Source organism: Arvicola amphibius, chromosome 10 (genome assembly GCF_903992535.2).
Source record: "Arvicola amphibius chromosome 10, mArvAmp1.2, whole genome shotgun sequence".
In the NCBI taxonomy this organism is placed as follows: Eukaryota; Metazoa; Chordata; class Mammalia; order Rodentia; family Cricetidae; genus Arvicola; species Arvicola amphibius.
In genome coordinates this window covers 49,501,613-49,528,911 of record NC_052056.1, presented here as the reverse complement: position 1 = coordinate 49,528,911, position 27,299 = coordinate 49,501,613, and the positions used below count along the sequence as shown (strand labels likewise).

Genomic DNA, 27,299 nt, shown 5'->3' with positions numbered 1-27,299 from the left:
CTGCTCCTACAAAATACCTGCTGAAAAACAATGTGGGGAAGGTTAGGTTTGCATGGCTTGCATCTTGTGGGGATCATTCCATCACCGAGGAGAAAACATGATGGTGACCAGGCAGGCATGGCACGGGGCGGGAGGACAGGACCTGCTGTCTGCTGTCTGCTGTATGGGCAGTCAGGAAGTGCAGAGATAAATGTTCATGTTCAGTGAGGTTTCTCCTTCTGTGTGTGAGCCTTTGCCCAACATGGAATGGTGCTGTCTACGTGTGGGTCTTTATTAACCTGATATATGCAATTCTTTCCAGGCATGCTCAGAGATTTGATTGTAGATCCTGTTAAGTTGACAGCCATTACCAACCACCACACTAGATTTTGTAAAAATATTACCAAAACAGAACTTTCTTGTTTGTGGGCATCAGGAGCAGTTAGATCTAAGCCATATTTAAACAGTCTCCACTAAACTTTCATGACTGCTGACTTACAGTATAATATTTTCAACAATGTATTTAGAAACCCCATCGAGACTGTCTTTTAGGGTGCTTATTGCTGAGTAGAGACACCATGGCCACAGTAACTCTTATAAAGGAAAACATTTAATTGGGGCTGGCTTGCAGGTTCAGAGGTTTAGTCCAGGATCTTCATTCGGTAAGGTGTAGGTAGACATGGTGCTGCAGAAGGAGCTGAGAGTTCTACATCTTGAACCTTAGGCAGCAGAAGCAACTGTGAACCACAATGGGAATAGCTTGAGCATAGGAGATCTCAAAGCCCATCCTCACAGTGACAAGCTTCCTCCAATAAGGCCACACCTACTCCAGCAAGGCCATGCCTCCTAATAGTGCCACTCCCTTTGACCAAACACTCAAACAAATGAGTCAGTGAGGGCCATACCTGTTCTAATCATTACAAAGACTAAATATCCAGGGACTATTATTTATTCTGACCAGAACAAATATTATCAGAAAAACATTACTAGACATTCTGGTAACACAACTATATATTATAAACTTATTATTTTGACCACAAAAGAAGTGAAACTGAAAACAAAAGCATTTAGGGTGATAACTGTTTGGACATGGACAGGTTCCTCTTTACCCAGCACTTCCACAGCTGCAATCAAAGTTGATAATGCTAAGCTTACAGCTTGAAGTCATCACAATTTATTTGAAATTGACAAAAACAAATAAATGAGGCAGATATTTTATTTATAGACATTTTATTTAGAACATAATGCACATTGCCAAGAATCCACAGACAAGTATGGATGTCGAATGTTCACCAGCAAATGGCTCAGTTATAGCTGAAAAGGCATAAAATTGACATTAAGGATCGGTCACTTTATTCTTTTCTAATACAGCATTTGGAGGAAATAACTTTCCTGATGATTTATAATTTTCTTAATTAGAAAGTATAAAACTTATTATAAGATATGACAATTTGTTCAGTAATAATTTTAAAAGGATTTTATTGAAAACAAAATAATTGTGTTTGGGTGGAATGTTCTATAGATGTATATTAAGCCCATATGAGTCATAACTTCTATTAATTCCTTTCTTTCTCTGTTAATTTTCTGTCTGGTAGCCCTGTTCAGTGGTGAGAGAGGAGTGTTGGAGTCTCCCACTATTAGTGTGTGGGATTTGATTGAAAACAAAATAATTTGACTCCAAAACATAATTTTGACACTTTAGATTTTTTAATTAGACTTTAATCAAACCATGAATTTTGAGGGCCTGAATCTTAAATGCTTCTTTTGGAGGTTGGTTCTTCAGTTTAGTGTGTGGTCAGTTAAAACACAAAGTAAGCCAGAGCCTCAGGAAGAAAGTGAGCTGTTGGCAGTTAGGCAGAAAGGGAAAGCTGGAAGGATGCTAAACAGCTCACTAGGAAGTAGAATTATTGCGTGGAAACACTGCAGTGTTCCTCCTGGTTCTTTACTGTTATTCTTTTCCATTTCAGGCATTTCCATGACATGCAACTTCTTCATCTGGCTTTGAAACTTCATTTCCTGATAATATTGACTGCTTTTTCGTGTGCATGTTTGTCATTTGTTCATCTTGTTTAGTGATATTGTCTGTTTCATTTCTTTGCCCAGGTCTCTGATTGAAAATATGTTGAGTTTTACTGGGTTTTTTTTTTAATGTTTACATAGTATGACACTAAACCAATTAAATCATTCACAAAAACCCAAATACTGCATAGTTTCAATAAGTATGAAATTTAAAAATATCAATTCTATGAAAACACAATTACATGCTTGTTGTTAGGAACTCTGTGGTGGAGTGGGTTGCACAGATATTGGTTAAAGGTTAGGAACTTTGTTATAATATGAATGAATTTTTAAGCTCTATTTTGCAGCATATGATTGTAGTTAATAATAAGGTATTCTGTGGTGAAAATGGCCAGCAGTTGATCTTATGACTATGTAAAGTGAATTAACTTGAATGTGATTTTCATTTAATAATGTATTTGTGCATCGAATCATCATAATACATAATTCAAATATTTATCATTTTTATTTGTATATGTACAAACATTAGGCAACAATTCCAGGAAATAACTTCTACAGTACTTTATATCACACAATTGAAAATATTTTTCTAAAAATGCTTAAAATTTACCTAGGTTCTGTAAGCTTTTTTCTTCTGTTGTGTTTAGTGAAAGGACCATTGTCTAAACCCACCATTGCCTTGGCTCTCTAATGGGCAGATGGGTGACACTGTCACAGGTGAGAAACAAGGCCCCATATTGTATAACTCCAGTGACATGAGCCATGTCTGTCTGATGACTTCTTACCCCTGCCCCTTTCAAGATTGAGAACTCATCTCACGCGTGAGACACCCATTCTTAAGATGTAGGTCAGGTCAATGGTTCTCAGTGGTCTGCCTCCAGCTTCAGAATATACACAAAGTCAAGTAGGGTGGGTATGTGGGCAACCCTATCTGTGCCATCTGTCCTGCTGACCACAGTGACCTATGCAGCGAAGGCCCAGCAGGACAAGCAATCTTCCTTCAGCTTCAGTGCAGGAGATGTGGGGGAGGGAGGGAGTCTCTTCTTTTGAAATGAAGAATTGAATGTATTAGACTCATTTGTACCTCAGGGAAGATTTGGAGGAAAATATGGTCAATATGCAGGGAGGCATATAAAGTTTGGAGATCCAGAGAGGTACAATATCATCCCTTGCATGAGTTCTGGTGTCTAGCTGTCAACACACCATTACACCATTACATAAGTGAGTAGATTTTTTTTTTTTTTTCATTTCTACTTAAAGCTGTTTTGAGCTACATGCTGTCAAGTACTCCGCTGAAATGCATTCCTGTCCTGGAGTTCTGAGCTGGTAGAAGTACAGCCACCAATGAATTCTGCTAAAGTGGGACTTACTCTAGAAGAGAATTCCCATGACAGTTTGGGGATCCCAGCCCTGATCAGTGTAACTCACTCGTTAGTGCCGGCTGGGCAGGAGTGCATTCCTGGAGCTTGGCACTGGGCTGGGCAGGCAGCACTTTGTTGCTTCCGTGTTCATCTTTCATGGCTACTTCTCTCAAGCTCATCGATGATCCAGTGTAGTTCTAGCAGAAAATCCCAGAAGCAATTTTGTGGAAATTGACAAATTGATTTTGCATTGTCTATAGAAACACGAAGGATCAGGACTAGCCAAGAAAATCATGATGAAGATGCAAATGCCAGATGCCAAGACTGATTATGACAATAATCATGTGTGCAACAGAGATATGGAGCAGCTACGGATACAGTGAAAGCTAAACAAAGCACTCACTCTTTCATTTAACATTTAAAACTAATTTTAGACTTACGGAAACTGAACAACTAATATGAAGAATTTCTTACATCTGCTTTCCTACTTCCTCCAATGTCAAATCTTATTTTTTAACATTAAATTTGACATGTAAAATTATTGTTATGTTTTAATTTGTGTTGTTTGTCTAATGTCCATGGCCTTGAAGATCAGTTTTATTTTTTTCTTTGTAAATTTTTTGCCCTTTTGATCTTTGAAGTATTGGTATTTTGCTGACAAATCTGCCTATGCCTTTATAGTTCACTGTGCTAATAGTACACTGGTCTAAGTTCAATTTAATCGTGTTATAATTTTTTCTCAGAACAAATTTTACATGAAAATTTAGTCAGATAACTTATATAAATATACCAGCAAAATGCTTAAATGGAATAGACTAATTATGCAGCATTGCTGGCATAGGAATTTAGTTTTGTGACAGATTAAAACACACACACGCACACACACACTCAAGTCAATGATTCTACTTCATATTAATGAATGAGTTTCTTATATTTATTCTTTATTTGATGGTAACAAGTCATTCTTTTTTAGTTTCATTTTATTCAAGTATGTGTGTTTATGTGTGTACATGAACACACATATGGGTGCAGGTACCCACAGAAGCCAGAAGCTAAAAGTCTGGCTCAGATATCCCCGAATTAAAGACAGCTGTGAACCTCCTGACACAACAGCAAGTCCTGGAAATCAAATCTGATTTTGCAGCATTTTGCTGCAAGTACAGTAAGAAATTTAAAAAAAAAAAAAAAAGCTTTTACTTTGGGACATCCTGGAACTAACCATACAGGGACTCATGGAAAAGGAAAAGACATGATCACAGAATGATGTTAACACAAAAGCATCAATCCCAGCTAATGTTGAAGCTGAGGTTCTGGGAGTTTGACATGATCCAGGGCTGAAAGAGAGGGAGGGAGGGGGGTATGGGTGGAGGGGAGGGGAGGGAAGGAGGAGGAGGAAGGGAGGAGATGGAAATTTTTAAATATAAAAAAATAAACCATATAAAAAAAGAACAGATTAGTATTCCTTTCCTTCTTCCTCACCCTGTCCTTCAACAGAATCCACACCAACTTCCTCATAATCCTTCTCTAGGGCAGCCATGTCTTCACCGGCCTCAGAGAACTCCCTGTCCTCCATACCCTCACCCACATACCAGTACACAAAGGCACGGTTGGCATACATCAGATCAAACTTGTGATCTAGGCAAACCCAGGACTCAGCAATGGCTATGGTGTTGCTCAGCATGCACATAGCTCTCTGAACCTTGGCCAGGTCTCCATCAGATACCACAGTGCCAACCTTAAAGTCAATAGGGCACCAGTCCACAAACTGGAAGCTGCGCTTGGTCCTGATGGTGGCAATGGCAGCACTGACATCTTTGGGAATTACATCACTACGGTACAGCAGGCAGCAAGCCATGTATGTACCATGGTGAGGGTCATATTTCACCATCTGGTTGGCTGGCTCAAAGCAGGCTTTGGTGATCTCTGCTACAGAAAGCTGCTCATTGTAGGCTTTCTCAGCAGAGATGACAGGGGCATATGTGGCCAGAGGTGGGTGGTTGCAAGGGTAGGGCACTAGATTGGTCTGGAATTCTGTCAGGTCAACATTTAGGGCTCCATCAAATCTGAGGGTAGCAGCAATGGAAGACCCAATGTGGTTAATAAGACAGTTAAGGTTAGTGTAGGTGGGGTGCTCAATATCAAGGTTTCTACGATAGATGTCATAGATGACCTCATTGTCTACCATGAAGACAAAATCAGAGTGCTCCAGGGTGGTATGGGTGGTGAGGATGGAATTGTAGGGCTCAACCACAGTGGTGGAAACTTGGGGAGCTGGGTAGATGGAGAACTCCAGCTTGGACTTCTTTCCATAATCAACAGAGAGCCTCTTCATCAGCAGGGAGGTGAACCCAGAGCCAGTTCCCCTTACAAAGCTGTGGAAAAACAAGAAGTCCTGAAGACCTGTGCACTGGTCTGCCAGTTTGCGAATTCTATCCAAGACAAGGTCAATGAACTCCTTGCCAATGGTATAGTGGCCACGGGCATAATTATTAGCAGCATCTTCCTTGCCTGTAATGAGCTGTTCAGGTTGGAAGAGCTAGCAGTAGTTACCAGGGCAAACTCATCAATAACTGTGAGTTCCAGGTCTACGAACACTGTCCCAAGCACATGCTTGCCAGCATCTTTCTCACTGAAGAAGGTGTTGAAGAAGTCATCTCCTCCCTCAATGGTCTTTCACTTGGCATCTGTCCATCAGGCCAGATGCCATGTTCCAGGAAGTTGAGTTCCCAGTAGACATTGTCCATCTGGACACCAACCTGGCCAACATGGATGGAGATGCACTCACGCATGGTAGCTACAGGTTAGAAGGTGAGAGTGACTGAGCAAACACCAGATCCCAGTTACTCTTCCTGACAGCTAAGAGTAGAGGTAAGTAACTCAATGAGGCCACAATAAGTACTCTTAACCTTTGAAGCATCTCTCCGGCCTTACCATTCTATTTTTAAGAATAAATTGTGATTTGATTTCTTTAAATAGTCAGAGATCATCTGCAGTCAAGTTAGGTGACCAGATGAACAAGTGCCATTTTGGTGAGAAAATGCATCATCAAAACAACATAAAGAGCATCTTGGATGATAATATAACATGATGATGTTCTTATGTGATCAAAAAACTGTTTAAATGCCAATTTAGAAATTATTTTAAGTAGCAGTACTAGCTGGATTATTTGGGGTTCTCTGGAAATTAATTTGAAGGATAATAGAAAAATATTTTTGTCATTCAGACTTGTGTGACATAATGAGGGGACAGATGGCAGGAAATTGGAATCCCAGAGAAGAGCAAGAGGATCTGTTTAGCTCTGTCATTTTGTCAACGTGTGATCATAGGCAAGTTTTACTTATCATATATCTGGTGAGTACCTACTGTGTGGCAGATGGAAAGTGCTGGAGGTAACTTGATAAACCAAAATGCAAGAATTCTATAGAGAGAAGTCCTGTCCCAGTGGAGATACATAATAAAGAAGAAGCACACAGAATGATGTAAGAATGGGGCACAACAGAGTAGAAGAATGCAAAAGCTGTGCTCTTATTTTACTTATTCATCCTTAAGTTAAATGAAACTGATTGAGTACATAAATGTGGCACCAACTTGTGCTGTGAAGTGTGTTTAAGGTGTATGATGCTTAAATAAGATTTAACGTATTAATCTCCAAACAGTTTGCATGCTATGTGGTAAGAAGTCTAAAATCCTTTCTGCTAGCATTTTGAAGTATACAATACATCAGTGTGGTCTGCTGTTGCCCTACTATGCAATCTTGCACAGAACTGTAACTTAGCACACAGTGATTACCTTGCCTCATCTCTGTCTCCCTTCCACTCCACAGGCTCATTCAACTCTTGACTTGTGTGCAATCAACGTTTTATATTTTATATAAGAATGACATTGTGAGATACTTGTTTTTCTGTCTGCCTTATTTTGGTTGCATGATGAGCTCCAGTTACATCATGTCATAAATAATAGGATTTCACAAGTTTTGGTGGCTGAATAGTATTTAAGTGTGTGTGTGTGTTTGTGTGTGTGTGTGTGTGTGTTCCTGGTTGCCTTCATCCATTTATCTGTTAATGGAAACTTTTATTGTTCCCATTTCTCAGTTAAGGTAAATAGTGTTGCAAGGGACATAAGAATGCAGATTAATTCTTTGGGGAAGTAATTTCATTTACATTGGTCATATGCACAGTAATGGAACTGCTGGACATATGGCCTTTGTATTTCAATTTTCTAAGAAACCTTCACATTGATTCCTTATAGCCATTCCTCTCAATGGCATTCAAGGTTGCTTTTCTCCCCCACAGTCTCCCCATCTATTATCTGATGTCCTTTTAATGACAGCTCTCCTATCCCAGAGCCCTCAGTTTTTTTGCTGTACCCTTTGCTCCAGGATTCACCTTTCTACTTTGTTCTATTGTCTTTTCCACCACATCCCTTATACTAACTACTTCCCAGTCTCATGGCTCCTTTCCAGGGTTCTGACTGTTACCCACATTGTAATGTTACCCACATTATTCCCATGTTGGTGCACATAGTTAACAGAAGCTAGGATCTGTGATTCAGAGAGAACATGTTATGTTGATCTTTCTAAGCTTGAGTTGCCTCACATCATAAAATGTTAAGTTTCCTGCAAATTACACAATTTTGTTTTTCTTTATGGCTGAATAAAATTTCATTGTATTTATGCTCGACATGTTCTTTATCCAGTCACCGGTTGGTGAACGTCCAGGCTTCCTCACTATTGTGAGAGAGCAATATTAACCGTGCATGTGCAAGCACCTCTGAGACAGGATGCTGACTCCTTGGATACACACTCACAGGCGGCATCATTGGGGAAGGTGGTAGTTCTACTTTACTTATTTAAATGATTTCATCAGCTTTCAATTTTCTATCACTCGATATAACATTGGCTCTAAGTTTTCCCTAAATGGCCTTTATTATGTGATGGTATATTCTTTCTATTCCTAACTTCTTTGGGACTTTTCTCATGAAGGTACATGAACTTTGTCAAATGACTTTTCTGCATCTATAGAGATGGCTTATTGATGGAGGACTCTCATTGGTTAATAAAGAAACTGCCTTGGCTTTTGATAGGGCAGGATTTAGATAGGTGGAGTAGACAGAACAGAATGCTGGGAAAAAGGGAAGGGAGGCAATCGCCATGCCTCTCCTCTCTGAGACAGATGCCATGGAGTCAGCCACCAGGTCAGACATGCTGAATCTTTCCCGGTAATCTCGTGGTGGCATACAGATTATTAGATATGGGTTAGTCAAGATTTGAGAATTAGCTAATAAGAGGCTGAAACTAATGGGCCAGACAGTGTTTAAATGAATACAGTTTTGTGTTGTTATTTCGGGTGTAAAGCTAGCTGTGTGGGATCTGGGCGGGATGAAAAGCAGGCTTGCTCATCTCATCACTACAGCTTATGATTTCTTTATTTAATTTTATTTATATGGTTTATTTTATTTATTAATTTGCGAACATTATATTAACCTTGCATCCCTGGGATAAAACCAAGTTGTTCAGGTGTATGAGCTTATTAATATGATTTTGAACTTGATTTTAAGTTTTGATTGATAATTTTTATCTATCAGAGAAATTGTTCTGCAGGTTTCTTTTTTGTTGTATCTTTATGAAGTTTGGGTATCGAGGTGTATCAAGGATATACTGGGCTTGTAGAATGAGTTTGGTACTGTTCCTTCTCTTTCTATTTCTTAGTATCAGATCTTCCTTGAAATCTGGTAGAATTCTGCAGCAAATCCATTAAGCCCTAGGCTTTTCCTCATGGAATACTTAATTACTGCTGCTTCACCCTCATTGCTTGTCATGGATCTGCTTATATTGCTTCTATCCTCTGGATTTCTATCTTCAAAAGTCATATGCATTTAAGAATTTATCCATTTCTTCCAGATTTTCTAACATGTTGGAACAGAAAGTTTCAAAGTATTTCCTGGTGATCTTCTTAATTCCCTTCGAATCTGTTGTGACATGCCCTTTTCATTTCCAATTCTATTAAGTCTCTGTTTTTTCTTTTTTTATTCTATTGTTCCTTTTTAAAATTAATACTTTTACTATTTCATACCTATTTATAGAATCAACTATCTTTCTCTTTATTTCTTTTCATTGTAATTTTCAAATTTGTTAATCTTTTCATAGAACCCAAGATTATGATGTTTTTTTTAATTTAATTTAATTTTATTTTTTATTATTAAAATTTTCTGCCTCCTCCCCACCTCCCATTTCCCTCCTCTTTCCCCCACTCCCCTTCCCCTCCATCTCCAATACAAAGAGCAGTCAGGGTTCCCTGCCCTGTGGGAAGTCCAAGGTCCTCCCCCTCCATCCAGGTCCAGAAAGGTGCGCATCTAAACAGACTAGGCTCCCTCAAAGTCAGTACATGCAGTAGAATCAAAACCCAGTGCCATTGTCCTTGGCTTCTCAGTCAGCCCTCATTGTCCGCCACATCCAGAGATTTATGATGTTTTAATGAATATGGCTTTGTCATACATTTGAAGCTAGAAAATATATATATTTTAAATATCTCTCTCTTTCTCTCTCTTTCTCTCATTTCTTTCTTTTTGTTTAGAGTCAGAGCCTCACTCTCTAGGTCAGGTTGGTTTTAAACTAAGGCAATCCTCCCTCCTCAACCTCCCTAATGCTTTAATTTTAGGTGTTTGCCAATATGCTTGTCTCTGACTTTGTTCTTTTATGTAAGATATGATTAGCTGTTTGTGTTTTGTTAGGGGCGGTGGAAGGACAGGGATGTTCTATCAAACTTTCAAATTGCTTTTCTTGGTTCTATAATGAATGCCATTGGTACTTTGAGATAGATAATTTTGAATCTGTAGATTCTGTCAATAATGCTGACATTTTACCTTTATGGAGTCTACCAGTCTTGTAATGTTTATATTACCTCTATCTTTTGTCTATAAAATTTCTTTCATCAGTGTTTTATAACTTTTTATAATCTTTCACCTCTTTGGTTAAATTTCTCCTAGGTAATCTCTCTCTTTGTAGCTTTGTAAGTAGGCTTGCTTTCTTGGTTTCTGTTCCAGATAACTCTCTAGTTTCCTGTAGCAACACCGCTGGTTTTATATGTTAGCTTTGTAGCTGGCAAAGTTGGTGAATTTATTAGTTCTACTTGATTTTGGTGGAAATCTTGGAGTTTTCTGAGTAGAGATCATGTCGCCTTCAGTGACAGTTTGACAATCACCTTGTCAACTTAAAAGTCTTGTTTCTTTCTCATACCTGATAGTTCTAGTTTCAACTCCAAAATTATATTGAGTGCAGTAATAAAAATGAGGATTTTTGTCTTGTTCTAGATCTTAGGAATCCTTCCGTTTTCCTCATTCAACTTGATGTTAGCTGACTTAATACAGATAGGTCCCACTTAGAGTCATATCCCTTATACATCAGAATTCTCAACATTTTAAAACATTATTTTATTTTATTAATATTAATTTGTATGAGAGTCCAATTCGAGGCATCCACCATGTAGACAAACTTTAAAGAACTACTTTGGGGAGTCACTTTTCCCTCTGGCTACTGTAGGTTCTGGGGATAAAACTCAAGTCATCAGATTCACACAGCAAGTACTCTTACCAGCTGAGCCTTCATGCAGACAAAGCATTGCCAACATGTTTTTCAAAAGGAGATATGCTATATCGACAGAATGAAGAAGAAAATCCACATAATCATCTTGAAATATACATGCAATCTATTTGATTAAAAACATACTTTTTTATCTTTTTTTATCTATCAATTTTTTCTCATTTTTATTAAAAATTTCCATCTCTTCCTCTCCTCCTCCCCTTCCTTCCCCTCCCCTCCACCCATACTCCCACTCCCTCCCTCTCCAGGCCAAAGAGACATCAGGGATCCCTACTCTATGTTAAGTCCAAGGTCCTCCCAACTTCCCCCAGGTCCAGGAAGGTGAGCAACCAAGCTGACAAGGCCCACACAGAGCCTTCCATGCCGTAAAATCCAAGCCCATCGCCATTGTCCTTGGCTTCTCAGTCAGCCTCCACCGTAGGCCACATTCAGAGAGTCCGGTTTGGTCTCATGTTCCATCAGTCCCATTCCAACTGGAGTTGGTGATCTCCCATTAGTTCTGTCCCACTGTCTCCATGAGTGAATGCACCCCTGACGGTCCTGACTTTCTTTCTCATGTTCTCCCTCCTTCTGCTCCTCATCAGGACCTTGGGAGCTCAGTCCAGTGCTCCAATGTGGGGCTATGTCATTTTCTCCATCCATCGCCAGGTGAAGGTTCCTCCGCTGGGTCTTCTGTTACAGGCTAACTTTTAAATGTATGATTAAGAAAAACCCCACTAATGTGACAGTTGATCAAAAGCTTGAAGAGGATGAGAGAAAAAGTCATGCTTCCTTCCGGAGAAACACATCCTATGGAGAAATAGATAAATAAATCATTCAATAAATAAATGATAAGCTAAGTCTCTTGGAAAGACTTGTGCTCAGGATATTGTAGAAATGAGATCATATGATAATGGTAAGAATTAGTGGTCCAGACCCATGCTGGAAGAGAAGCCAAGAGTGGCATCCTGTTTAAAGACTTTTTCCTAAAAGTGAGGGAGGACTTATTACCACTTGAAGAGCACAGGGAACAACGTAAATGTGTGGGCAAGTGATAGCTTGGAGGCTGTTGACATTTCAAATGTTTTGTCTATCCAGAGATCCCAGTTATCAGGCTATTGTTTCCTCAGAGCTCACTAGAGACCAATGAAAATGGCTCAGAACAAGAGATTAAAGTGTCCAGGACAAGTCTGCAGATGGCCTCCTGCCCAAATGAGGAAGTGTTCCCTGGGAAGCACCCATAGCTTCATCTACTTGAGAATTTAAATATCCTAATATTTATAGATATGATGTTTACTAAGAACACACTGACAGGCCTGCCAAGTCCCTGCTGATGGAGACATTCTATCTCATGTCACCCTTACAGTAATTACATAAGCATTTTAATCTGACTTCATCAGTATGGAAGCTTAGATATATTTTTTGCCAAAAATAATTTAATAGAGTCATACATGTACAGATAAATGCAAACAAATGAATCTGCAATTCTTTTCTCTATCTTACAAAAGAAATATTCATGACTCCATGGTCTCAATGTCCTTTAAAGGTCAATGCCAAGAAATAGAGTGTGGATGTACTCTGGTCATTTCCATGACAACCAAAGGATGGGACTCTCACAAAGAACGTGTAGTGGTCAAGCATTGGAATCACATTGCATATCCAGGTGATATGGCATTTTCTCTTTTATTGTGAAAAAGATTTCCAGGTGACTTCAGTGTAGACAGCCTGTCACTCACTTAGCATTCCATATACAACAGAGAGCAAAGCAGACTTATGGATAGGGATAGCAACTAGCATCTTCAGGTACAGAGCTCTTAAGTAGCAAAGATTCATTGACCACAAGAGTCTAAAACAGTAAAATAAGTTCTTGGAATCTCTAAAGAAGAAGGGGTAGAAAGAGAGTATTTTCCAAACACAACAGGGCAGGTGCACATATGAGCCCATAGCAGCATTCAGGAGACCTGTACAAGGTAAATCCAAAAAACTCCCAGCATAGAGGAGTAGAAGCAGGCATGAAGCCCCACTCCTAGGAAAGAAGCTAGTCCCAAATGATATCTGCTTGGAGAGGGAAGATCCATTTTCCTTAATGGAGTGATATTGGGTATATCAGCCACACTCCAAGGCAGGTTCATGCTCAGGAGTAGTTGACCAACACAAATCAGACTGCACTTATCTTCTTTTTCTTTTGGTTTTTAAGAAAGAAAAAGAACATGAAATTGGGTAAGTAAGAAGTAGGAAAGGATCTGGGAAGAGTTAGGGGATGAAAAGGATATGTTACAAATATAATTTATGAAATTCATAAAGAATAGATAAACAAATGAAAATTAATTAGTTAATTAAAAAATTAAAGGATTCTAAAAAACAAACAAACAAAAACCAAGCTAACAAAGAAACAGAAAAATCAACCAAATGAAACCCAATACTGTGGCTTTGCAATTTCATTCAAACATGAACAAATTATTGTTCTTAAATTTGCATTATACTTTACACTGTGAATGTCCCATTGAGTAGAACTATCAGGCTATCAGAAGAGGCAGAACCTCAGGGATGATCTTTTCACTTTAGAAATGAGAAGACCAAGACTCAGGGTCAAAGTTCAGAAGAACCCAGACTTGGGACTCAGCCCATTTCTCTCTCCACAGAGCAATTCTACCATCCTATGTACTTTCCCCAGTATTGTCGGTCATCTTACTGAGGAAGTTTTCTGACTGGTGGTTTAATTTGAGCATCTAGTTTTGTCTAGTTACAAGCTGTCCCCAGAAACATACTCTGAGTATTGAAAAATCTATTCTCTGTCCACAGGGTTTTAATGATTTAGATTTCCCTAGCAAGCATGAAGCCTTAGCTTGGTTTTAAATGTCAGAGCTTTCCTGTATTTCATTTTCATTTTTAAAGGTTATTCTAATATAAGTTTAGGGAGACGAAAGCCACTTCTTCCATCCCTCTAGTTATTTCTCTGATGTACTACGTACTGCTTTAAATTACTGTTTTTCAGCCATGAGATCTATTTTACACAAAGCATATTTTTTCTCAAATATTTCTCCAATTACTTTTATTCCAATTCATTTTGGAAAGAAAAATAAATGTAACCCTGGTACTACCTTAGCCACTTTCTGTCTCCTTCTTGCAGCTGACACCACTCTGGGTTTGGAACACTCTTTGTTGGCTCTAGGAGGAGCCAAGCTTTAACTGTGGTGCAGCTGGTTACCAGTCACTGACCTGGGTGGAGAAGAAATTGAGTCACTGCTTGTGCTGGTCTTAGGATAGCTGCCTCTTCATTCCTGCCATCTCTCCTCCTTTATTTCTCCACCTATTGGACCAACGAACCAGGCTATCTGCTTCCTGTATATCTTCAACTCTATAGAAACTTCAGGGAAACAATTACTGTTTTTTTGTAAGTGTCATTTTCATAAAACAAATGTTATCAGATCCCTTAATAATATCATTTTCATTTTTCTCTTTTTCAAGTACAATCTCCCCTGAAGGCACCAATGAACTATGGTAATAAGATAAGCAAATGCATTGAAAAACCTAGGTTCTTATTGAGTAGTGATGTGCATTTAATTGGGTCACTGCTCTTTGATAAATGGAGGTCAGAGGGTAATTAAGGGCATTTTGGACTCTTCATACACCAGGGACCCTTCATACACATAGGAGCTCTTGGGAAGCTGCTATTCAAGAACCAAAAGAAAGTAGCTCTTAGAGTTTTTGTTAAGCTCCAATCATATTGGATAAACATTACATCACTGGGCAGTAGGCTCTGCTCAATGCTTATAATCCAAAAAAAAATTATTTAAAACATGTGTACTGTTTTGAATATGAAAAACTGTCTACAGGCTCACGTGTTTGAGCACTGGATTCAAAGCTGTTGGTGTTTGATGTGGGATTCCCCACTGTATGCTGTGAATACCATTGGTTAATAAAGAAGTTGTTTTGGGCTTGTGATAGGGCAAAGTAGAGCTAGGCGGGGAAAACTAAACCAAATGCTGTGAGAAAGAAGGCTGAGTCAGAGAGATGCCATGTAGCTGCTGCTGGGAATAGATGAACCTGAACCTTGTTGGTAAGCCACATGGTGATACACAGATTAATAGAAATGGGTTAAATTAAGAAGTAAGAATTAGCCAATAAGAAGCTAGAGCTTATAGGCCAAGCAGTGATTTAACTAATACAGTTTCTGCATGGTTATTTCGAGTCTGGGCAGCCAGGAACGAACAAGCAGCCTCCTACAACAGGTGCTACTATGGAAGGTTGTGGAACCTTATGGAAGCAGAGCCTCTCTGGAGGAAATGAGTCACTCCAGGGTGGGCCTACTTCCTGTCTCTGCATCCCACATTGTGATCACAGTAGGATCAGCGGCCTCCTGCTCCTGCTGCTGTGCTTTTTCTGCCATGAAGGTCTACATCCTCTCAAACTGTAAGCCTTTTCTTCCTTAGTGGCTTCCTGCCAGCATCTGGTCACAAAAAGAACATAATTAATGGATCCTGGTTCATGAAAGCAACATGAAGTCACATGGAGATCAGGGGTGTTTCCTGAGACTCTGTATCCCCAAAGCTAAATTGCAGGCACATGGGGCAGTGTGGCTGAGGCTGGAGCATAGAGAAGTGGGGTGGTGTCTGGGGATAGGAGGGGTAGGATGGGGGGTGCCTATTTATAAGAGATGCAGAGTTGGGGGAGGTGCAATCATGCTCTAATCATGAACTAGATTAATTTTTGTATCCATAAATTCAAACTTATCTTCATAGGCCTGCTCTCATGAAAAGTTAAGAAGTGCATGCAATTTGTGGGTTTGATTTTGTGTTGTTTTGGTTTGGATTTTTTTTTTTTTTGACAAAAAAAAAAAAAAAAAAACAAGTTCTAGGAACTTCTCTCTGTCCTTACTCACCAGAACAGCTTTTAGGAAGCCAGCTGAGGAGTTCTATGTGCACTGTATGGGCTCTCCTCACTGACAGCACGGAGCTGTCCTTTGTGATGGACAGTGAATGCCCCTTTGCCTCTCCACAGATGCTTCAAATCAGTTGAGGAGATGTAGCCCCTGAGTGAACCTTTGGTTCTGCACACTAAATAGACTTCAGAAATCCGAGAGGTGGCACCTAAGAAAACCTGGAAAGGAATCTCAATGAACTTTGTAAGCCAGTCATAATTCCAAAGGAAGAGGTGCTGAGGAGATCTAGGGTGGATCCTGGAGCCGAGGAAGCACCGGGACCCCAGGATTTGGCATGCAAAGTGGACAGAAGGTTGGGGTGTAGCAGGCTTAGATGCTGCTAGCCTGTAGCTCTGGGTATCCATAGGATTCTATTGGACCTACTTGATCAACTCCCTCACTACAGGGTAAACTCTCAGTCATAGCCCTCCTTCCCACATTGACCCTGTGAGGCTGACCTGGGAGCACCTACCCACCACCTTTCTTCTTTGCCAGGCATCCTCTGTCCCACTCAGCCCACCACAGGGTGCTAAAAGGAACCTTCTCAGCAGCAGGCAGCCGGGTGTGACTCCTGCCCACTTTACAGCAGCCCAGCAAATATAGCTGAGTCCATCTTTTGCCCCATTAGCTCTGTGTCCCTCTGTCTTCTTGCCATAGATAAAATCACCTACTTTAACATCACCTGAAACCTTGTGTTTACAAATCTCTGGGATTCATGGAATCCTAGACAATTTGAGACACTCTGTCATCTGACAATACAGCAACTTTCTGTAATTGTTTGTTTTTCTTGCTGAGAGTCTTGCTCTTTCAATTGCATTTCCCTTTTACCTGCCAATGCCAGGGTGCACACAGTCCAGTAGGTAGTCTGCATTTTTCATCTTATGGTTACAGTGATTTTCCTCACGTTATTTTACCTGTAATTATTTTATATTGATATTATTTATTATGTAGTATGGACATTACAGGAGACTTTTGCAGAATATTTCAGAAAGAAAATCTCTAACATATTTCTATTCCTTATAGTTCATTTTTACTGTCCTTTATCTCTCATTTAAACCTCCATCCTCACCTCTATCTGCATTGATATTAGTTAAGTAGAAGAGACAGGCAAGTCCTGTCTCTTCAGTTTCCCCAAGTGGGGTGCACTAGCTCTCATTTGAATATGAAAGCATAATCAGGAAGCCTTTGACACAAAGCTGGTTTGCATGTGGTCTTGGAAGCCTCTGAGGTGTTTCCATAAGAAAGCCATTCATTGACAGACATGCTAATGGGCCTGCTTAAGATAGAGGAGCAAATCTTAAAAGTTCTAACCTGTCAAGAAATACCATTCATTATTTCATTTTGGAAAGAAAGGATATGAAAGATGAAATGTCAATGCTCTAATATCAGGAACATTTAAAATGTCAAATGCTTGTTGATGCACAGCCTGCCTGTCTGTTCTTCTGCTCAAACCTCCAACTGGTATAGTAATTCTAAGTGACTGGAATTTACAGATGCCCATGGAGCCAACAAACAAACATTGGGCAAAAGTATGCTCAATCCAAGAATGCTGAATGCTGGAGACTCAACTCAGATAATGCATTTCTGCTTCAAGACACAGATTAAGTGTGCAAGGAAACATGCATGCAAGCCCTGTTGTGAACCTTTAGGTATGGAGCTATGCTTTCAATTTAATGAAAATGTTGTATTCTACAGAGACCTACATAATGCAAGAACCAAAAAGCAACGGTACATCTGTGAAAATCTTTGTGGAAGCTGTGAATGCTGCATTCAGAGTACCGTTTCAATTACGATAAAAACTGAAGCTAACAGCTGGTGCGTGGGGAAGGCCTCATGTCTCCTTTACTGCATGTGACATGCTCACTAAGAGCTGGGGAGGGTATCTCTCAGCTACTTCAGTTCCCTTGTCCAGATTGTCCTGGCTAGGAAGTTTGTAGCAGTCAGCAGTCAGAGGTCTGGCTGTCTCCCATTGCAGGAGAGGCTGAAGCGCTTAGAGACCACCTCCAGCCCATCTTGATCTTTCCCCATGAAGTTTATAAACCTTCCAATGCCAGTTCTTCCTGAAAGTAACAAAAGAGCTGTTAGCACCCACTCTGCTTATGGATGCGCATGGCATACTCACCAGTAGCTCTCACAGTTTAAGCCTCTCATCCCTACCAGGCACTAAGATATAGATAGTTGATGATCTTCATATGAAGAGTCATCCAATGTATGCCAGGAAAAGTAGAGACAAGAACGCAACGTACATTTATGTTTGGTTGGCTGTAGTGGGTGATATGCCCAATGTGATATCCCTTTACATCCCTTCTCAATACAGCCTATGTGCCCTCTATTTCTGAAGATATGACCCAGTCATGGACATGAGACTATATATTTAAAATGAAACTATTACTGTGTGTGTGAAGTATGTAGACAACATGTGTAGTGATCAGAGGGTATCTTTGTGGAGTTGGTTCTCTCCAGCTCTCTATGTGTGTTCTGCAGATTGAATTTACCTTACCAATACTGAGGAGCACAGGTATATGTCTCGAGGCCTGGAGGTTTTTTGTTTGTTTGTTTGTTTGTTTGTTTGTTGTTGTTTTGTGAGTGATAAAGATAAAACTCAGGTCTTTATGGTTCTATAGTCGCCATTTTGCCCGCTGAGGAAACTCCCCCTCATGCAGATTATTATCTTTTATTGATTTTCATCTTCTTTTCTGTTTTTTTACCTCAAAATTTACCATAATTCTGCTATCATCATATAATGTATGAACTCCATGTTTACACACAACCCCCATCCATAGAATACTGCCTTTTCATTTTGAATTGAGGAAATTCCTTGTTGATACAGATTGTTTGATTAAGAACGATGCTTGTAGAATCAAAGCCCAGTGCCATTATCCTTAGCTTCTCAGTCAGCCTCCACCATCAGCCACATTCAAAGACTCTGGTTTGATCATATGCTCCCTCAGTCCCATTCCAGCTGGCTTTGGTGATCTCCCATTAGATCTGTCCGACTGTCTCAGTGGGTGAACGCACCCCTCACGGTCCTGACTTCCTTGCTCATGTTCTCCCTCCTTCTGCTCCTCATTAGGACCTTGGGAGCTCAGTCCAGTGCTCCAATGTGGGGCTCTGTCTCTATGTCCATCCATCACCAGATGAAGGTTCTATGGTAATATGCAAGATAATCATCAGTGTGTCTATAAGACAAGGCCAGTTCAGGCACCCTTTTCTCTGCTGCCCAAGGCATGGACAGGCTCTGTGGGAGCCTTGTCAGTTTGGATGCTCACCTTCCTGGACCTGAGGGGAGTTGGGAGGACCTTGGACTTCCCATAGTGTAGGGAACCCTGACTGCTTTTTGGCCTGGAGAGGGAGGGAGTGGGGGTGTGGGTGGAGGGGAGGGGAGGGAAGTGGGAGGAGGGGAGGAGATGGAAATTTTTAATAAAAAAATAAATAAATAAATATTAAAAAAGAACTATGTTTGTGTTCTAACTGAGAGTTATAGGTACAGATCTCACTCTCAAGGAAACTGTACACGCTGGGTTTGTAACCAGGTACAAGATCATCAAGTCAAGCCATTCAGTCACTAGGGACCATGCACGGAGCAGAAAACGAGCAGGAAATGAAATCAGATGCTGCTCAGTAGCTCCTCAGTCCTCATGACAAATAATGGTGTGGGCAAAGCTACAGTCAACAGCAGCGAGGAATGAGACACCCAAATCTCAGGAAAGCTTCCATCGTGGAACAAACCGCTGCGAAGTTGGGAATGCTGCCAATGAAAAGGTGGGGAAAGTTGTGAGTTAGGGAGGTCGAAGCAGATGACACAGAAGATCTTGTAGCCAAAGCTTACCCCGGCCCCCACACAGGGAAATCACAGCTGGTAAACTCCCAACCATAGACTTTCAAAATTCTAGAGACTCATCATGAACGGAAGAGAAGTGAGAGCAGAACTGGGCTGCTAGAGTCTGTTGTGGCAACTGGATCAGGAAGTGCCATCAGCGTTGGCTGTGGCAAATGCTATGACGGAGAAGAACGGACTAGTCACCGCCTCAGCTGAAAAACAGCACAGGCAACAGACATGGAACAGAAGCAAAGACATGGAATTCTTTAGTGCTACTGGCTTTATTTCCTCAGTGCCCTTCTGATCTCTGAAATTAACATTTTTCATGTGACTAAATCATGAAATATTTTTCATTGAAAATTATTGTGCAGCTGTCAACTTTTGTCTACAATAACTTAATGTCACGATTGCCGAGCTGTCTTTTGAGTCTTCTTCACTGTTTCCCCCGGCAGCACACTCCATTTTTTTCATTTATTCATCAGATGTATTTTAAGCCATATGGTTAAACGGCAGCGCAGTGAAGGACCGTAACCACACAGACACTCAGAAAGCACCGGGAACTGCTTCCTTTGGTCTACTATTCATTCACCTCATGTCACACTTTGCTCTCTGTGGCTGCAACAAGCACCCTGCTCAGGGAGGCAAGGCTTTACTTCATCTCCCAGGTCACCATCCATCACCAAGTCAAGTAGGAACAGAGATTCAAGCAATAGCAGGAACTGGAGAGGTAAGCTGCTTACTGGCCTGCTCCCTAGCTTCTGCTCAGCTAGTTTTCTTATGGCTAGGGGTAGTATTGCCCATGGTGGTGTGCCTTCTTCAACCAGTTAGGAATTTAAAAAGGAAAATGTCCCTCAGACATACCTAGAGGTCAGTCAGATTGAAGCAATCCTCCAATTGACACCCCTTCAGATAACTCTAGACTGTATCAAGCCGGCAGGAGAACTTGCTTCCTAAGTCTTCTGTATTTGGCTATGAAGCGAGTCCCACATAAATGAAATGGATGGTTTCCTGAGGACTCTCCAAGGTCACTTGTGCAGATCTGGAAGCTTCAGTCCAGGAGTCACCCACTGTAGACAGCTGGGGTTGTAGCTCAGCTGCTAGAGTTCTTACCTAGCGTATAGAAAGTGCTGGGCTCAACTCCAAGTACCACGTAAACGAGGCATGGTGGTACATATCTAGGGACATGGAGACATGAGAATCAGAATTCAAGGTCGCTCTAGGGTTTCAACATAGCAACAGCTCAGAGCCTTGCCAAGAGGCTGGTGGGGACAGAACTCAATTAGGAGCCTTCCCGGGGAGTCTCAACACAGCAACAGGCACAGCTCTGGGCGCCAGGCCATAAGGCTGGTTGGGGCAGGTCTCAACAAAGTGCCACCTGGCACCTATGGCACCAGGCAATCAGACACCACTGTGGTGAGCAGGTACAGGGTGGGGAGGTAGAAGACAGGTGGAGCACTTCATGGGCTAGGGAGAGAGGCAGATCTGAAGAGGCGATGGTGGTGAGGAACAGGCTACTCACCTGAGTCCAGGGTCATTTCTGGGCCTGAGCTACTGCCAAGGGCCAATCTTGGTACAAAACCCTGAAGCAGCTGAAGCATCAGGTGATATCTGTGGCTCATATTGCCACTGTAGAGGCCTGTGGTCTGGGAAGACACCTGGAGCCAGGTTGGTGACCAAGGGCCCTGCTGCCATGGGGGCCGGGCCTATCTAAATGACCAGAACTTCTACCTGGTGACATTTGAGCCGGGGCTATGGCCTAGGACCATGTCTGGGTCTGTGGTCCTGCCACAGCCTGGGTCCGTGTTGATGTTCATGGCCCATGTTGCCACCAGAGGCCACCGGCATGTCCGGGGTCTAGGCTACAACCTGTGGTCATGTGTGTGTCCGGGGGCTGTGCTGCTGCCGGGGCCATGTTGATCTGAGTGGACGTCTCTGTTATCGGGAACCACGCTGTTGTCCAGGCTAGGGCTGCTACTGAGGGCCTTGTTGGATCCGTGGCTCTACAGCAGTCTCATTTTGAGTTGGTTTCCGTGGCCCCCATTACTACCGAGGACGTGCAGATGCCCCGGGGTCTGGCCAGGCATCTGAGACCAAGGACTCGTGGCAATGAACGCTTAAAGAGAAGACGAAAGGACTGAGGAGTAAACTGTGTGACTCAGTGGTCACACTACAGCTTCCATGAGAAGATTCTTTTTCATTTTGTTTTGGTTGTTTGTTTTGTTTTGTTATTGCTGTTTTGTTTAGTGGGGTTTTTTTCTTTTAAATTTTGGTTTGTTTTGGAGGACAGGTTACAAGGGCAGAGGGAAGATGGGGTGGGTGTGGGGGCAGACAGAGATGGCCAGGATCAGAAGGCGCGATGTAAAATCCAAAAAGAATCAATAAAAGTTTTTTTTAATTTCATCATTCCTGATATGCAATGGATTTGAAACCAACCTCACAAAGTGAGGAACTGACTGAAAGAGAAGAAAAGAAGGGAGGGAGAGGGAGAGAAGGAGGGAGGGAGGGAGGGAGGGAGCAAGGGAGGGGACAAGAGAGAAAGAGGGACAAGAGATATCCGAGCTGAAGACCATGGGGCTCAGGAGGAGTCATGGTAGCTACTAAATGCTTATTTCTTTTATACATGAAGACACATTTCAATATATGACATAATTTAAAAATTCGTTTACTTTTATATGCAGAAATATACATATGCACACAATTGGTATCTACCTTGTTGAACCCTCTGAGAGAGCCACGAATTCCAAGGGATTTCTAGGTCTAGCTGAATGATGGGAAACAGGGCAGCCACCCATGACCACCCATTTCAGTTCCTGCTTTGCAGTCCGGTGGCCTTATTGATATTCTTGGATCATACATTTTTCCCATCAGCATCTTAGCCTTTTATGACAAAAAACAAACAGACAAACAACAAAAAACCATACACTCCCGAAAGCTCGGGCCAACGTTAGCTCTTAAGAAGTCACCTGAGTGTGCAAAGAAAGCTTTTGTTTCCAGTTACAATTTTGCTTCGTCAGAACTTTAAGAAAACATGCTGTGGCTGGGAAATCAGCGAAGACAGGGTGCAGGCAGAGCCAGGAGAAGACTGCCAAGGACGGTGTGGTGAAGATTTCAAGTTAAGACTTTAGTTTTACGCGTATCCGCAAGGTGGCGCTCTAGGCACGAGTAGCATCTTCGAGCGCTGGCCACAGCCGCTCCTTCTCTGGGGAATCCCCGTTCCTTCTCGCTGCTGCTTCTCAGCCTCCTGGTTTGATTCATTCTGACCTTGATGGTTTTTCACATTTTTTCCTGTCTGAAGTACTAGTCTTTCTTGTTAGTCATCCAAAGAAATGCTTTCCTTTGTATTCTGTCCTTATTTTCTTGTACCTAGGACCTTTGCTCATTCAGGACTAAAGAAATATTCAGAGTTCAGTATCACCTGCTGCTCTTCCGTGTGTGTGTGTGTGTGTGTGTGTGTGTGTGTGTGTGTGTGTGTGTGTGTGTGTGTGTCGGGGGGGAAGGGGTGCAGATTCAATTTCCAGCATTCACGTGGCAGCTCCCGACGGACTGTAACTCCAGTCACACCAGGCACACAAGCTTCCTACCTTGACATGCAAGCAGGGAAAACGCCCGTGCACATGAAATTAAGCAGTAGTAAAATACCTGCTCAGTAACCTCATCCACTTCCATTTCCTCCCCGGCTTCTCTTCATTTTCACCACGTTTTCAGTGAGGTAACCTTCTTTCCTCAGCGATTTGACTTCTTGTTAAACTGGTCCAGAGACTTCCTGCATTCGGTGTGTGTGTGTGTTTGTGTGTGTGTGTGTGTGTGTGTGTGTGTGTGTGTGTGTGTGTGTGTAATTTCTAAAATAGTCTTCTAGGTATTCTCTCACTGCATACATCATCTTATAAATATTTGATTCTATATTCCTTCTCGAAGTAGCTTATAACTGTGTGATGCCTTCTCGTCACTCGTCTCTCAGTTATAGAATACCAACCTGCTGTGCACCAGGACAAGGAACTCCCAGGTAGTGCAGGGGCTGGACATTGTCCTGCTGTAACATTGTCCTCCCTTTGTCTGCTTCCCTAGAATTGCCCCTGACCCTCACATCTCTTAGGTATTCAACTTTGACTTGCTATCATGGTGGCCATTAGATGACCACTGGTTACTCTCTGTCACAAAGCACATGTTAGTCACTTTTTTTTTTTTTTTGCAATTTACAATCAAGTTGGATTTTCTGTGTATGTTCTTGAAGAATTTGTGGCAGAGGGTGGGAGAATTTACCTTTGCTGTAATAGTGCTTATGTTTGGTTTCAAAATTAATTAGTTTAACATATGCTAACGGCTTGTGTGTTTGCCACTTTGCCATTGCTGTGAACAGAATACCTGGGCAATAGATGAGAAGTTCCTCTGGACTTGACAGAGCCAATCACAGCAGGGAAGGTGCTGCACCAGGACCACGCCTGTCTGAGGCAACAGGAGGCTGCTGGCTCACATCTCTGCCGAGCAGAAAGCAAACATGGAAATGCCAGAGCTCTGCTGGCTTTTTTCCTTTTTATTCAGCTAAAGACCCGAGCCCAGGGCTTGTGCAGACTGAATTAAAGGTCTGTCTTCCCTCTTCAGTTAGACACTCTCTTTGGAAATGTCCTTGCAAACACTCACAATGTGTTTCTAAATCCAGTCAAGTTCCCAGCTAAAAACAACATGCTTTCTGCTTTATTCTGAGAAGTGTGTGTGTGTGTGTGTGTGTGTGTGTGTGTGTGTGTAGCATTTTACTACTGTAATTGAGCATCATTTTTTACTGACACGGATGTTTTCATAAAGGCAGTAGTAAACAATCACTAGAAACTATATTTGAGGGCCAACAAGATGGCTCAGAAGGTAAAGATGATTTTGTCTAGCATGTTGCCCTGATTTTGATCTCCAGGACTCACATGATAGAAAGAGAGAACAGGGGAAGAAAAGGCGGTGGTGGTGCAGGTTTTAATCCTGACTCACGAGGCAGAGAAAGGCAGATCTCTGTGAGTTCCAGGCAAACCTGTCTACAGAGTGAGTTCTAAGACAGGATCCAAAACTACAGAGAAATCCTGTCTCAAAAAAACCAAAAAACAAGCAAACAAACAAGAGAAAAAACAGACTTCCACAAGTTCTTCTCTGACCATACAATCAACCACATACTCCTAATGAAATTGAGTAGTAAATTTCACACACACACATACACACACACACACACACACAGAGAGAGAGAGAGAGAGAGAGAGAGAGAGAGAGAGAGACAGACAGACAGACAGACACACACACACACACCCTTCTCATAGGATTCTGATTCTTGATGAAAAATGCATAATAACTTACACACACCCCTCAGAACATACACACACAGAGAGAGACAGAGACTAAATAAGTAAATGTGAAAAAAAAGATAAAGAAAAAGGGAACTGTTTAAAAACAAACAAAGAATAAAACCCTGTATTTGAGGTCTATGTGCTTCGGCTTGTGCAGCTGTGACCAGACGGTTTCCCCTGCAGCAGCCTCCACGTTCTGCTTCACTACTGTCAAGCCCTGGCCCAGTCAATCCTCTTATGTCTTCTACTTATGCAAATATTGATCTTTCTACATCTTTATTACTTTCTTGCTTTGATCCTATGTTTCACTGGGCTGTGTCTAACCAACAGAAACTATTTTAACATTGTTTATTGACATCTGTAATGGTCCACCATTCTAGGCTGAATACAAAATCCCCGCCTCCCCCATCCCATAGACTTGTATGTTGGAACACTTGGTCCCAGGTCACAGCACTGTATTGTGAGATTATGAAATCTTTGGGACATGGAGGCTCGGCAGTGGATGGGGGTGAAGACTGTGAGGGTGGCAACATGGCCCTGCTTCCAGTTCTATCATGTATTTCCCAGATGGTTAAGGGGAGCAGGGGAGCTGCCACCCTGAAATCTGCCTTGCCTTGCTCACCATGATGGGAAGATAGATCCTGGAACTGTGAGCCAGAATAAAGCCTTCCTCCCTCGAGTTGCTTATGCTGGGCATTTTGTCATAGCAACAAGGGCAGTAAGTAATGTATTACTTAACTTTTCCTAAGGCAATGCAACCCTTCTAATGATTTCCCATTTAAAGCAAGCTTTTCACTTTTAATTCTGTATATGAAGAATTTAGTGGTTTATTCCAATTCTAATATATACACGAATGTGCATATGTCTACATACATAATTTTATGTGTGTATTGTTTATGTGATTTTTTTATTTTTTAAAAATTGGACTCACTTATTAATTAAATGATCTATAGATTCTAATTTTAAAATTTGAGGTATTGCATGTTTGCAATAGACATATCTAAAGGAAAAACAGAGTCATACAGGAAAAATATGACAAATGATGTACAATAACAGCTACAATAAAAATAAAAGTGACAGCAAAACTACAAGACAGAATGGAATGCAAGGAAAAAGTCATTAGTAGGAACAAGGAAGACCATTTCATATTAAAAAAGAAAGCAGTTTTCAAGATGACGTAATTATAAAGCTTTAATCTCTAGCATCTTTGGTTTAGATATATAACACAAATCTAACTCATGAAATTATGATAAATAAGTTAATCTCTACCCTGGAAATTCAGATGAAACCTGCTGTTTCTAAATGTTCACTTATGTCTCTGAAATTGAAACAGAACTAGAAAGACAGGAATTGATGTCAATAACCACCAAAGTAGGTACTAGGGTCAGATGTTTTTATGAACTATTCTTATCATATGTTCAGATAAGACATAATCTCTCTCTTCAGTCACATCGTGCCTCATAGAAAGAGTAAGTGAAGGTGAACAAAATACAGAATAACACATGTTTAGTTCCCTAAAGCTAATTTCATTTGTCTTTTCTCTAATAGTGCTTCAAATGTTTAGGGGAGGCTGTTTTATTAAGCCAAAGGAAATAAATAATACACACAGTTCTATAGTGTTTTAAAGGAACTGTAATACATCTGCTCTTGACATATTCTTCCAGTCCAGATACCCCATTTCTTAACCTCAGCTCTAGTCTGAATATAAGTTTTATTATGCAATCACTTTAATTTTTCAAAATTTTAATTATATGCCCGTGTGTGGGTGTGTGCACGTGAGTTATGGGTGCCCAGTGGCCAGAGGGTCTAGATTCCCGGGTACTAATGTCACAAGTGGTTGTGAGCCATCCAAAGTGGGGGATCGAAACCAAATATGGTTCCTCTGCAAAAGCACTTGTGTTTTTTAACTGCTGAGCCATCTTTTCAACCCCGAGTCACTTCTCTTTTCCAGCCAGACCTCTCTGTTTTAGGGGCTCTTCTAACCACATGCCTCATTTTACTGGTTCCTTATCTTTACCCCTGTGGAATCACGCTAGATGGCAAAGAAGACGTCCTGCCTCAATTTTTTGTTTTCTCGTTGACGTTATCTGTGTCCTCAAACTGTTATTGTAGGAACTTTTCTCTGATGAGAGCTTCCCCCCAAGGAGGACAGAGCCCTCACATTTCTTCAAGGTAACTTTCCCATCTTTTCTCCCTCAGTACCACAGATACTAGCACACATCTTGTTTTGACTTCTTGAGAGTCGTTGTGTAGACTGCCGTGTAGATTGTCTAAAATATGCACATGACCCACTTCCTCACAG

The 27,299-nt window shown here is 41.2% G+C and overlaps 1 pseudogene; it reads right to left on the bottom strand.

Annotated features, from left to right (window-relative positions):
- Positions 1-4,812: 4,812 nt before the first annotated feature.
- On the bottom strand, positions 4,813-6,148 carry LOC119825296 (annotated as a pseudogene).
- Between the last annotated feature and the right edge of the window lie 21,151 nt (positions 6,149-27,299).